Here is a 14,899-nt window from a genome sequence, read left to right as displayed (position 1 = left end):
AGCTCTCTACCTTTAACAACAACAAGTATCCTGAAAGCCCTCCTTGGAATCTCTACTGTATCTCCTTCTCTTTATGTCCAAGATAGTTGGCTGCTTAATTAACCAATGCCTTTTCTTGTTAATATTTTCAATTTCCTTCTCTAGCTGATTAGAAGTCTGTGGAAGTATGGTTACTTTGTTTTTGTGCATTTTAACTTAACTAATCAAAACATCAATGGTAATTATATTGATTGAAAATTGAACCTCACAGTACATCTAAACACAGCTTCAAAAAGTTTTTACCTCAAAACAAAACAAAGCAAAATGATTATATTTGGAAAGTACCAAAATAATCTAAAGTAGAGTACTTAATATCTACTTATATCCTAACCCAAGGGGTTGTGGAACATATTGGAAAATGTTTGACATGATTTTATAAATCAAAAGAGGAATAAACTTTAGCATTCAATTTCAAGGATCTGTACCAAGACTTCAAATCAGACATAAGACAAGGTCAGAGAATGAATTCTGTTTGAATGATTAGAGAAAGCTTCCTGCGGGTCAATTAATTGAGCCATATCCTTATAAATAAGCAGTATGCTTTTCTGCTGATTCATTTTCCAAGACTATAAAAACAATTTATGGGTAAAGAGTAAACAAGAGCAACATATTTTACCTTCAAGAATAAAGAACTTTTCTCTAAGAGTAGCATGTAAGTAGTATTTATATTTCCAAATTTATAAACAATAATTTACAGTACCTGTATGTTGATCAAGTAATTTCTCTTTTATCCCTGTATACAGTCTTCATCTACAAAAAGAGCGAGTTGGAATAAGTCACCATATAATCTTTGGCTCTGAACAAACACAAGAATTTTAACATTTTAATTTAATTTAATGTTGGGAGCCAAGGGGGAAGGAATAAGAATATGAATACAGAAATCATAAATGGACTTTGCAGTTCAGTACAAAGATTGAGCTCTAAACTTAGAGCATGTTTATGAAAGGATACTTAAACATTGCTAGTGCCATCTCCTCATTTTCCAAATCAGAAAACTGCCCACCAAAGGACTCATTAACTCATCAAATGCTATGCATTTAGTAAAAGAAAAAAAGAGAGAATGTGAAATTCTATTACGTGATTTATCCATGATGTTTTAACATCATGCAACACAAAGCAATGCTCTCAACCCAGTAAGCTGAGAGGTACAATTTATTTTGATTTTGATAGCAGTTGAAAAGAGCTGTGTTTCAAAATCTATAGAGAGAAAGTTTTTCATCTCTTTACATTCTTCCTTAAGCCTAATGAATAATTTTACGGCACCATCAATGTTTGATTATTGTAAGTCAATCAAACCATATAATTTCTCATGAAGTGACTGTCTTAAAAGAATCTGTTATCTATCCAATGCTGGCCAATGAAATGTGAGAAAAGTCTGTCACTATGAAATTTGGGGAAAATTTGCCCTACTCTTAAAAAGGTTTGGTCTTTTTTTGGTTTTGGAATTTTGTGTATGAAGATATACAGATGCTCCTTAGGCTATATGCGTGTAAAGGTTGGGTCATATATAGATGACCCTTAAGAAACATGGGTCTAGACACCATGGGTCTACTTATATGAGGTTTGTTGCTGTTGTTTTGTTTCTTTTATTTTTAAGAGTTGACAGCAGGGGTGTCTGGGTGGCTCAGTCTGTTGAGCATCTGCCTTCAGCTGGGGTCATGGTCCTGGGGTCCTGAGATCAGGCCCTGTCTCGAGCTCCCTGCTCGGCAGGGGAGCCTGCTTCTCCCTCTCCCTCTGCCCCTGCTCCTGTGCCCTCTCTCTCGCTCACTCTGTCTCTCAAATAAATAAATAAAATCTTAAAAAAAAAAAAAGTTGATAGCAAAAGCCACAAGCATTTATTTACAGCTACTTCCCCCACCTCAGTCTCCACAGGACCAAATGGAAGGTGGCTGGTGCAAAGGTCACATCTGGGCTTCTGATTACCCATAGAGGCCCACCAAAGTCATCAGCAGCCCCCGGGACTGGGCAGGGCTGCAGACCAGCCCTTGTGCAGACAAAAAGAGCCAAGAGTTTCTCTCTTACCCATGTTTCACAGCATGACAAAAACCATGAATCACGGTGAGGGAGGAAAATTGAACCGGGTACCAGGAATATGAAATTCTACTACATCTTTTGTGTATTGCTATTCTCGCTTTGCTTTCATTTATACCATACTTTTGATTTTCCTCTGAACTCTTTGGCAGATACTATTCTCATGTTGATGCTTCCTCCATATGTTACATCTGAGTGTTGGAAATTGTCCTGCGTCTTCTACTCCTTTCCTTTCTTCCCTTAGTGATTAATATATTCCGTGCCTTTAAATGCTGTATAAATACTGAATATTCACATATATTTCTCTCAGATTTGGTACTCTCAAACTGAACTCTTAATCCAACCTCCAGACTGATCTTAAACAGGGACTGGGTGGGGACCCTTCCCTGAGGCAGTATTCCCCAGGGTGCTCCTATGTGCCTGCAAGGTGATGGCCAGGAGCTGGGGGTACCCCTTCAGGCAAATTGGGCAGTGGTACTATTCCTCCAGCTGCTTTCAATGCTGATTGATGGATCCATCTGATGGATCTTCCCAGCAGCTGCTGCTGCTAAACCAAGGCCACCTGGTTGTGGAGCACTGCCACCCCAGCACCAGGCCCACCACCGCAGCTATCCCTGGTCCGGCCTGGCCTTCCTCACTAGTATGTGGATTTTTTTTCAATAAATACACGTGTAATATTATAAATGTATTTTCTCTTTTTTATTATTTTCATAATATTTTTTCTCCAGTTTTTTTTTCTTTCAGGAACACAGTGTATAGTACATATACAAAATATGTTAATCAACTGTTTATGTTATTGGTAAAGTCTGGTCAACAGTAGCCTACTAGTAGTTAAGTTTTCAGGGAGTTGACAGTCGTACGGATTTTCAGCTCTGCAGGGCTCTCCCATGTTGTTCACGGGTCAACTATATTTGTTGCTTCTGCAGACATATTGTAACCTTGAGGAAAACAGAATAATGCGGTGAGGGTGGCAGAAAAGAAATATGGAACATACCTTGGTCTTTGATGGTAGCACGGAGCCACTAAACTAACCAAATCTGGAGCTGTATTATCTTAGAACCTGACTTAAAGTGAGAAAATAAATGTTTCTGAGAAAGCCACTTTAGATGGTTTTCTGTTGTAACAAAATAATTTCAACTGACCCTGGCTAATAAAACCCATAATGGAAAATAAAGTTAGGACACTACGATGATCACAGAATTAAAAAAAAAAAAAAGACCAGCGGAACATGGATAGAAACCAGAGTAACTATAGTACCTAAGAAAGAAGTACTAAACAATTTCATAAGGATGTTATCAATGAAAACGAATTCGTTTATTTTCTACCAGTTTTTTTTGTTGTTAATGATATAAATTCCAGAAAGGGAATATTTGATTACCCTAACTTCTGCTATGTGTCTACATTTTGCTTACAGGAATAAAAATCATCTGATTAATAGTCCCACAAGAATATATCTAATAGAACAGAGATTTTTTTTAAAAGGAAAATATTATTAAAGAGGTGGGATAATGTAAAGCAAAATTTAATCATTTCTTATGAGAAGTTCTTCCACCATGTGAGAAACTGTGCTAAGTGAGAACTGTACTTACAAGTCATCAGCTCTAGTTCACATCCTCGTGAAGCTTATGGTCAGGAAGGTAGACAATACGTTGCAACAATATCATAAATGCATGAATAGAGCATGAAGGTAGACAATAGTGATGATTCTTGAGTGGGCGCAATTTAAAAGGGCATTTCTCTGGGCACCTGTGTGGCTCAGTTGGTTAGGCATCCAACTCCTGATCTCAACTCAGTTCTTGATCTCAGGGTTGAGGGTTCAAGCTCTGTGTTGGGCTCCACGCTGGGAGTGGAGCCTAATTAAACAAAAAAGATTAAATTAAATTAAAAAGGGGAGCATTTCTCTGACCAAGAGTATTTAACTGTGAAGTGTAGCCACAGTAGCCTTGTGAAGGCATGTGGCAAGTGTTTGAATTAGAGGAAAGGGCACAGGTAAAAAGCCTGGGCGAAGAAAGAGCTCCACGTGTTTTAGAAGATGAAAGGAAGCAAATGGGCTCAAGTGTAAAGGAACCAGGGGAGAAAGGAACAACATGTGTTTGGAAAGGTATGAAGGGTTCTGCTCAAAAACAACTTCTAAATCACTTTTATTTGAAGTCAATAGAAAGCTTTCACAGGATTTATTCAGCAGAATGACATAGTTCAATTAGTCAGTTTTTCAGAATATCTGTGGATGGCATGTGGAAAACAGATATGAGGGGGCCCAGAGTGAAATCAAGAAGATATGTAAAGATGCTATTTGATGCTCTAACTGGAGGAGTGTGATGACAATTTTGGAGGCCTAGGCAAGATCAGTTTGGAGGCTGGATTAAAAGTGTAGTTTGAGAGTGCCAAATTTGAGATAGCTATAAATTGTCCATATATAATTATGTGAATATTCAGTATTTATGCAGCCTTTAAAGGCATGGAATATATTAATCACTAAGGGAAGAAAGGAAAGGAGTAGAAGACACAGGAGAATTTCCAACACTCAGATGTAACATATGGAGGAAACATCAACATGAGAGTAGTATCTGCCAAAGAGTTCAGAGGAAAATCAAAAAGTATGATATAAATGAAAGCAAAGAGAGAATAGTAATACACAAAAGATGTAGTAGAATCTCTTATTCCTGGCACCCGGTTCAATTTTCCTTCCTTACCGTGATTTATGTTTTTGTCATGCTGTGGAACATGGGTAAGAAAGAAAAAGTTTTGGCTCTCTTTATTGTCTTCTAAATGGCATGAAAATTTATAGTGTGTACTATGGCTATAGGACTTGACTTCGAAATTCTCTTTTGGAAACTAACAGTGTTTGTTAGTAAATTTCTGTGCTTTAGTAATCTAGTCCAAAAGGCTGGACTGTGTTCAATCTTTCATCATAACATTCAGTAGCTACAAACTGAAATTAAATATCAGTATTTATTAAGTACTGAACTAAGTTGTGCGTAATTATACTGATAGAATAGAAGGGCAGAAGATAATCTTCAAGTTCAACTAAATTGGTATCAGGGATACCAGCTGGGTGGGGAGGGGCAGAGGGAGAGAGAAAATCTTTCTTCCCCCCACCCAAGGAAAATACAAGTTTGCTTTATTTCAAAACAGTAACTTCCTTCAATTGGAACAGTGACTAAAATTCAATATTGATACAAGCATAAATTTCTTAGGCAGTCAAAATATGTAATTCTGACCAATTTTCTGAATTTCTTTTAAAGGTAGAATTTTTAAGTCCTATGAAACAATTAGAAACAATGTAAATTAACAATATGGGTCAAATAAGCTACAGTTCAAATTTAAGCTGAATAACATTTGCTAATATTGAGAACATTGCACATATTTTCAATAACTGAGAAGTAAATGTCTACTTTTCCTATCTCTACTTGGTTTTACTAGATTTAAATAAATCCATATATTTACTCATGGTAGGAGATTCTGGCATTAACTACAGCTGAGTTTAACGGAAATACAGAAAACCAGAAAGATTCATCAAGCATTCACAAGTAATCACTTACAGCAATTCCTTGGAAGTCTTCAATTAGAAAGGCTCTTGTCTGGGGTGCCTGGGTGGCACAGCGGTTAAGCGTCTGTCTTTGGCTCAGAGCGTGATCCCGGCGTTCTGGGATTGAGCTCCACATCAGGCTCCTGTGCTTTGAGCCTGCTTCTTCCTCTCCCACTCCCCCTGCTTGTGTTCCCTCTCTTGCTGGCTGTCTCCCTCTCTGTCGAATAAATAAAATCTTTAAAAAAAAGAAAGAAAGGCTCTTCTCCACTTTCTTTTTTTTTTCTTTTATAAGATATTCACACTCTTTTTTTTTCTTTTTTTTAAAAAGTATTTTATTTATTTTATTAGAGAGAGAGACAGCAAGCGAGAGAGGGAACACAAGCAGGGGGAGTGGGAGAGGAAGACGCAGGCTCCTAGCGGAGGAGCCTGATGTGGGGCTCCATCCCAGAATGCCGGGATCACGCCCTGAGCCGAAGGCAGATGCTTAAGGACTGCACCACCCAGGCGCCCTTCTCCACTTTCTAATAGCACCTGAGATTTGCTTCATAATATAATTCAACATAACAGCACTCTGACCAATGATAAACATCTTAGAGAAAATGCTTTCTTTCATCTATTCAATGTTTCATTATAAAACTACTGTATTTGAACAATATTAAAAATTGTAAAACTCTATTACACTGTCATTTCCATTAAGTATTAGCTTAGCAATAAGTCATCTTTGTGATGCCATTTATTAAACTGAAAAAAAAAAGAAAATGGTACATTCTGGTTTCAATTGTTATAGATTTAATTCAATAATTTGATTTCTCACTATTTGAAAACTACATTTTCTTTCTCAGCACTGGATAGCACTGAACTAAAAGCAGCTTTCATGGTTTTTGACTTCTCTTTAAACAAAAGCATTATGGAATTTTCAGCAGTGAACATTATCTGGTTCCTATTTGAACTCCATCTCCAAGGAAATATGAGAGAGAATCTAAGGTAAAAGCCCTATTCAAGGCAAAAAGGTTCTAATCCTAAATATTGCACTCCAACAACCTGTGTTATACCTTTGGTTCCATCGAAGAATAAATAATCACTGACAGCTAATGATTGTAATAGTATCCTTGCTGACATCATTATTACATTTTACAAACTATTTTGTATCTAAATAAGTGCATATAAAACATTCACACAGATAAATCAGTGTTTTTGTATCCAAATATATGCATATAAAGCATTCACACAGATAATTTAGTGTTAAGAACTAAAAACTCACATCCACAAATGTCCTTTCTTCTGAAATCTATATAATTGTTTTCAAGGCTAGAAACCTAAACATCCTGGGTGTACATTAAAAACACGTTGTGTCCGAATACACACGTTACAGAAAACTTCAGAATTAACCTTCTCAAAAAAACCCACAAGAAACCCCAAAACAAACAAACACCCCCCAATTTAGAATGCTTTTGTTATTGCTGAATCTAATTAGATTTAAAGGAGACCACTGAATACTAAATTTGGGTATTACTAAATAGTGTTGATTTCTACTACCCAAGCAGCCCTAATAAACCAACAGCTGGAACAGGGATAGTTTTTCTCAAATCACTGTTTATTAGGAAGTTGAAACATTTTCAGTTAAAGCCTTCATTTTTCCTGTGTACTCCAACATGTGAGGCTCAAACGACACTGTTTCTGAGGTGGGCTCTGAAGCAGACTGTGGAACTCCTTTTTCAATTTCACCTTGAGTATCCCTTTGAGATAGAAGCAAATTTCTTTTTCAGAGCTTCTGCTAGGAGGACAGCAGGGTCAGGAGCTTCCACCAGTTTGGGCTTTATATCCTGTTCTGACCTTTTTACTCACCAAAGTTCCACGCTGGTCCCATCTTTAAGGCTCTCCAGCATATATGGCATATCAGTTTTCTTTGGACTGCTCTTAACCAGAGTCTTTCCAGCACAGGCTTTTTTCAAACCTCTTTGGTCTTTCATCAGGTCAATAACAGATATACTTCGGTGGAGCTCTGATGGGGGGAGGGGCGGGGGAGGTGGGGATGGGGAAAGTGGTGGGACCTAGGGTGGTCCTGCAGTAACACCTGCATGTGGTAGAATCTAAATCAACTGCAATGAGATTTTGCTGTTTTTGCAGAGTCACAGTTTTGGCAATCTGAGCTCTGAGAGCAGCAAGTTCATTTTCAAGGGCACTGATCTGCAATGCTTCCTCATTTGCTAGTGCTATTTCAGATGAGGCTCTCTGGAGACCGATTTGGTAAGGAAAATGGCCTGCTTTGGGCTTCTCAAAGAAAGGAAGGTCATCCTAAAGGGGTTGCCTTGATCTGAGCTCTGTCCATCCTCATCCTCTTGTTGAACACTCCTTTTTTGGCTACCTGCCCCACATCGGCAAAAGACACCTCTACATCCTTCCGCGGATGGCTGAAGCTCCATTCTGTTGTAGGGCTGGTAAGCTGAAACTGAACTCTTGGACACTGGATCAAAGATAAATTAATACCAATTTTACTTAGGATACTTTGAGATGAAGCATACATAGGTCTTCCCAGACCAAAGTACCAGTACTGATTGCATGCTTGCTCCAACCTATTGAAAGACCATCCTAATCAGGTGCTTAAAGAACATTAACCCAGTTCAACACTCACCTAAGCACCGTTTGCTTCATCATGCAAGCATATTTCTCTTTCCAGTCTGAGTTAATAAACATCTTCATTCATTTCCAAAGACAACTTTTCCTTCTTTCCTCCTTTATCCCTATTGGGAATTCTGTCAGTTTATTATGAAACTGTATAAAAGGTGCCAAAAGTAGATTGGGTCTAATTTTTCTTCTGTTGTTCCCATTTAAATTATTATATTTGGATATATTTGGATAAATATGCCCCATTCATGATACAATTTGTGACATTGTAGCTACTTTACCTAAATAATCATATAAGCTTTAAAACCACTCAATAATGACAAGTTTAAAATCAACCAAAATGGGGCACCTGGGTCTGCCTGCCGCTCAGGTCAAATGCACTGAACAATCATTCTGGTTTTTGTCATTTAGTTTTAAATGTGTTGAATCTCACAGCTTGCTTCATCACAATGCCCAATTACCAATTCTGAAGGAAATGTGAGTCCATGAAAACATGAATAGACATTCTTAAAAGAGAATAATGTGGCTTGCTTTCTAAAGCATCTCATCAAAATACTTATTTCAAACCAGTATGTTTTGGGTAGTAAAGTGATGTTTCCCTTCGATCGTCAATTCTTTCTGTCTTTTTCTTAAGAATGACTTTCACTGTGTTGTCTTGGAGAGAGAGCATTCTATCCCTGTGTCTTAAAATGAAGGAAACCTGAATCCATATAAGTAGGATAGAATTTATTAACAATCATAAAACACCATTGTCCCAGAGATGATTAAAGACATGATTAAGTTCTGAAAATAAAATATGGGGATTTTTTTCCTTAAGATTCTAAAATCCTCATATCTTTTTAGTTTAATTTTGACTCATCACTGTGAGGTAGCCAAAGAGATTGTATAACATGAAATGAGACCTCAGCTCAGTCACTGACTAGCTATGTGAATGGAATCCAGTCACTTAGAATCCCAAGGTCTCAATTTTTATGTTGGGAAAATAAAAGGGTTTGGGCATAATAATTATTAAGGATCCTTCCATCTCTTTAATTATCCTACATTGTTTTCCTCAGCATTAACAATTTCCAATAACATATTCTCATCAGTTCTTTCTGCCTCAGTTACAACCTACTGAGTTGCGCAGAGCACTGTGTTGCAAAGTTACTTGACTCGGTGTAATTGTTCTGTGTATTCCCTATTATCAGTTTGAAAACTATGTATATCACTATCAGTTTTGTATTCAATTGTGGTCCTTGCTTCTTAATTTTTAAATGATTTTTTGTTTACATTTTGATTTTATAAAATATTTACCTTTGTCTTTTACTAGGTTGAAGTACAGTGACATTAACTGATAGTGTTTGGATGGTCAGTTACTTCCATTTTTTATCCCGCTTGAGATTCCTTAATTTCTATCACATGATTCCTTCTTTCCCTTTAGTGAACTATCTACAAAAAAATGCCTTCTACTTCCAACTGGATTTCTTTTTGCTGAGAAGCTGAACCCTCCCATTACTGCTATCTTGCCCTTCATATGTTCAAGTCTGTTTCTTTAAACCATGAAGCTCACAGATTCACTGGATTACAAACTTGTTCTCAACATCTCCCACTCTTGGTCCCCTGCTCTATTCCTGTGTCTGTACATCCATTTATTCATTGAACATATTTGCTGCCAATAATGCTTCTAGGAATTAGGAATCCAGCAGTGAATAAAATAGATGGAAATGTCTTTCCTTAAGTAGGCTACATTACAGTTCGTGTATATTCACGTATAAATGCATAAGAAAGATGTAACTAATAGACCTGATAATAGCATTTCTCCTGTAAAATATAGTGGTCAAGAGATTTTTGGTTTGTTTATTTGAATTCTTCTATAAGCATTACATTTTCTGTCCTTTGTAATTGAAAAGAACAGAAAGCAGATTTAATAAAGTTTGGCAAAAACATGTTTTAGGATAATAAAAGTAACATTTTTATTATAGCACACTGTTACTCTAAGGCATAGCTCTCATTCAGACTTAGGTATGATAAAGATTTTAATTTCATACATTGTGTTCTTGTAAAATAAATCACTATATTCTTTATATTTCCATTCTAGATATTGTTATGCTAAATTTGTAATAATGATCTTTCATCTTGGTAATCTCAGATATTTTTAAGAAGTAAAATATTATTTTCTTCTTGAAGAAATGTTAATTACCTTTCAAGATTCTTCTAGTCATATCACTAAATTTATTTTACAGTTAAGACACATATGAAATAAATTTTAAAGAAATTTACCCAGACCCTATAGGAGACAATATGCTACATATACCTAGGGAAATACAAATGGAACATATATAACTGTGTAATGGAGTCTGAGCAAATATCAGAATTTATTCAGAGTCACCAAGTAGTAAAAATACCTGGGGTAAGTGACTTTGCTCTGCTCCACTCTTGGAGACAATGCTGTCCAAAAATTGTACCCAAGTCTATGTTCATTCATCTTTCCATAGAGACAGAAGATTGCCTCTAATCTTCACTGTATATACTTCACAAAGATGCTACAATAATTTCCCCAAATACTCTTTGCTTACATCACCATTATGTTGGCAACCTTTTTCTTTCCATGACCTTCACAACCTCCTCCCATTCTAACTCCCATTCTTCCTTTTTATCCATTCCTGTGAAATCTGTCCCTTTCATCAGACACTGATGTCCATTCACACTCTCTTGGTCCTGACCCTAGTGCTTCAATATTCTCCCTAATCACCACCAATCCCACTATTTCTTTCTTAATTCCTACACTTTCTTCAAATTCTTGCTCAAGTCCTGCCTCTCTAGTGACATGTTCTTTTTTTAATTGAGGTATAATTGACATACAATACGGTATAAGTTTAATCACATTATGATTAGTACCATAATATTAGCTAATACCACCATCAAGTCACATAATTATCATTCCTTTTTCTTCTTTTTTGGGGGGGTGACAACATTTAAGATCTAGTGTCTCAGCAGTTTTGAAATTTGTACTACAGTGTTGTTGACCACCATCATTATGTTGTGCATTAGACCTCTAGGACTCATTCATCTGCTAGCTGCAAGTTTGTGCCTTTAGCCTGTATTTTCTGAAAAAGGGGACAATGCCTTAAAATATATATATTATTTGTTGTGTTTTTTCCCTGTTGCTTGGCACTACATGATTTCACTTCAGTAGTAGATGAAGGTGTATTTGAACTAAGTAGATTTTGCAATTCTAACCATCAGGTTATCCCTGAGCTTGAGTGAAGTCCTAGAGACAGCCAAAGAAGAAGCAGACATCACATCTTTCAGCATATGTGTAGTCAGACATCGGCCCTTTTTGACCTGAAATAAATGCATTTTAGGAAAGTCACTGGTCAATAGGAAGGATCAGTTCTGCCGCTACATTCATTTTTCATTAAGGGGGTTGTGTTCACCATTTCCTAATAGTTATGTGGATCATTCCATAGAAGAAAATCAATAAGATCAATGAATAAAATAATCTTTATTATAATAAATAAGACTATAAACCAAATGGTTTTCATGTTCCAGTATTTGCTGTGCTGATGCTCACTTGTACTGTCCTTGGAAATACTTTTTGTTAATATCAAAACGGTAGTTATTTTTAGTCTATCACAAAGAAAGCATAAATTATAAGCTGCTCTATTCTATTAAGAATTAGCTCTTTAGGTAATGAAACTCTCAACATTGGGTCTGACCCTGTCTGTCATAAAGATTCATCATGGAATTTTTCATTTTTATTTTCCTTGGATAAATATCAGATAATTATAAAATATATTTTCTATCATCAAAAAACCTAGTAATTTTTTTTATTGCTTTGAATTGTTTTTCAAGATGTCATTTTGGGACATCATCTCCTCACATTGCCTGATGTTACTGAATAAGTTAACAGTGTGATATCTGTTTCTAACAAAACTCTGGCTCCCTGCTGTATGATATATCTCTGTGTTTATTTTAGAAAGCTTACATGAGGTCTTTTGCATTATCTGGAAACTGTTTACTTCATATTTATGTAATTTATTCTAAAAGTGTGCTTTCTTTTCCTGTCATTTGCTAGTTTTAAATTCTTTTTTTAAAAGATTTATTTATTTATTAGAGAGAGTGTGTGTTGTGTTTGTGGAAGCTGGGGAGGGGCAGAGGCAGAGGGAGAAAGAATCCCGAGAAGACTCCCCACTGAGCCCAGAGCCAGATATGGGGCTCAATCCCACAACCCCAACATCACGACCTGAGCCAAAGCCAAGAATCAGTCACCCAAGGGACTAAGACTAAGGCACCCAGGTGCCCCTTGTTTGTTTTAAATTCTTGATATGTGGATTAAATTGATTTTTTTGGCTCAAAATTTAAAAATAGCTCAAGTGTTGAAACTTCCAAAGGTAATTAAGATAAATGATTAAATAAATGAATAGAGATCTATGTTTCACATATGATATCATAAACTGATTCTATCATTCAATTTTCATTAAGGAAATCACTATTAATTCATGATGTCTGAATTCAGAAGACTTTCTTCATTTAAGACATGGACTATACTTCTATAATTAGGCAATTATTCAGTTTTCTTATATTGAAATGATAACTAATAGGGTTATTTTTTAAGATCTTTAATTTATTTATGTGATAGAGAGAGAGAGAGCGAGAGAGCGAGCGCACAAGCAGGGGGAGCAGTAGAGGGAGAGGGAGAAACAGGCTCCTTGCTGAGAGGGGAGCCCAATGTGGGGTTTGATCTTAGGACCCTGGGATCATGATCTGAGCTGAAGGCAGATGCTTAACTGACTGAGCCACCCAGGCTCCCCTAAATTAATTCTCTAAGTAAAATTTTCTCCTAAGTACTTATTGTCTCCATCTTCTATGTTTTGTCATGATGTATCTTTTTAGTGATAGTTTTAAGTAATGTCTAATTTCCGTTGTGAATTTTTCTTTAAACCATAAATGTGTTGAAGTGCCTGTGTTTTTTTTAAATCTCAATCTATTTGGTATAGTTAATCGTATATTTTTATTTATTTATTTATTTTTTTAGATTTTGTTTATTTATTCGACAGAGATAGAGACAGCCAGCGAGAGAGGGAACACAAGCAGGGGGAGTGGGAGAGGAAGAAGCAGGCTCATAGCGGAAGAGCCTGATGTGGGGCTTGATCCCATAAGGCCAGGATCACGCCCTGAGCAGAAGGCAGACGCCCAACCGCTGTGCCACCCAGGCGCCCCAATCATATATTTTTATATTAGGCATTTAGTAATTGGTTAAAGCAGAGTTATTTTTCTTATATGGAACCAAAGTGATGTCTTGGATTTAGGTCAGGCAGCTTGTGCTGAGCAGACAGGTGCTGATTGGCTGAACTAGGCCTTTCTTTTCTGGGACAGCCAAGAACAGAAATTCAATTAAATTTTGGTTTGCTGATATGGGGCTTAGCATGAACAACTCCATGTAGGGCCACAATTGGATTCTTTAACAGAACTGAAGTTTTGGACTTGTACTGACTTTTACATTTTTTTTCCTCTTAACTTAAATTCTTGAAAACAACCGTGAAGTCTAGCCAAAATAAATAAATAAATAAATAAATAAATAATAATAATAATAATAAATTTACTTTATTTTTTATTTAGTTTTTAAATGTTCAATTTAGGGGTGCCTGTTTGGCTCAGTTAAGCATCTCTTGATTTTGGTTCAGGTCATGATCTCAGGGCTGTGAGTTGTAGCCCTGCATTGGACTCCAAAGTGGGCATGGAGCCTGCTTAAGATTCTCTCCCTCTCCCTCCGCCACTCCCTCCTGCTTCTCCCTCTCTTTTTTTCTCTCCCCCTCTTTCTAAAAAAAAAAGTTCAATTTAAATATTTAAATAGTCTATTTTAAAGAAAAGATTTAATTTATAAGACTTGATTGGTATCACCATCTTAAATTGAGTAGATTAGTTTTAGTTTAGTTTGAGTTTTTTCTTTTTTTTTTAATACCTTCTAATATTAGTTTATAGGAGGGGGACTTAATCATGAATTATGTTGTCAAACAGTTGATGTTACCATTACAGCAAAATCCAACATTCACCCGAAACTTACATAGAATATCAGGATACTCCCTGACAATTTTTAAGAGCATTGGAATTGCTTACCATTAGTAGTGATATATTTCATTGGCCTGTCTTCAACTTCCTGATAGTCACTCATAGCATTTGAATCTATTGAAAAACTGAACCTTTGTCTGAAATATGTGCCTCTGCATCATATTGGTACATGATCAATACAAAGAGAAACTTACTGTGTTTCACTGTCACAATAACTGAATTTAAGAATCACTTTGCATATGGTAAAATGCAATTTTGTCTTGCTTGGCAAATTTATTTATATGTTAGTTTAGTATTAGTTATTAGTTTTAGTTTCCTTGCTTCCTAAGCAAGAAAAGGGGGGGGAAATCTCATATATTTATATTTGGGGATAGGGGTAGTGAGAAAGGGAGGGAGGGAGAGAGAGAGAGAAAAAGAGAGGGAGAGAGAGAATGAATGTGAGAGAATATGTCCTAAAAAGGTCAATCTTCAAAAATAAGGACAAAAATATGAAATATCTATCTTTAACAACTTCAAAAGCATGCTATTTTAGAAACAACAAAAACAAAGTTTTCACCTTTGTAAATCTCTAATTTCTAAGATAAGCTTACTAGGGGTTAGGGCCAATTATTTGGCAAGTAAAAA

General features: G+C 36.2%; 1 pseudogene; it reads right to left on the bottom strand.

Moving 5' to 3' along the window:
- Positions 1 to 7,196: 7,196 nt before the first annotated feature.
- On the bottom strand, positions 7,197 to 8,211 carry LOC113256939 (mitochondrial fission regulator 1-like; annotated as a pseudogene).
- Positions 8,212 to 14,899: the final 6,688 nt, after the last annotated feature.

The sequence above is a fragment of the Ursus arctos genome, unplaced genomic scaffold (genome assembly GCF_023065955.2).
Source record: "Ursus arctos isolate Adak ecotype North America unplaced genomic scaffold, UrsArc2.0 scaffold_4, whole genome shotgun sequence".
Taxonomy (NCBI): Eukaryota; Metazoa; Chordata; class Mammalia; order Carnivora; family Ursidae; genus Ursus; species Ursus arctos.
This window is presented reverse-complemented; position numbering and strand designations above follow the sequence as displayed.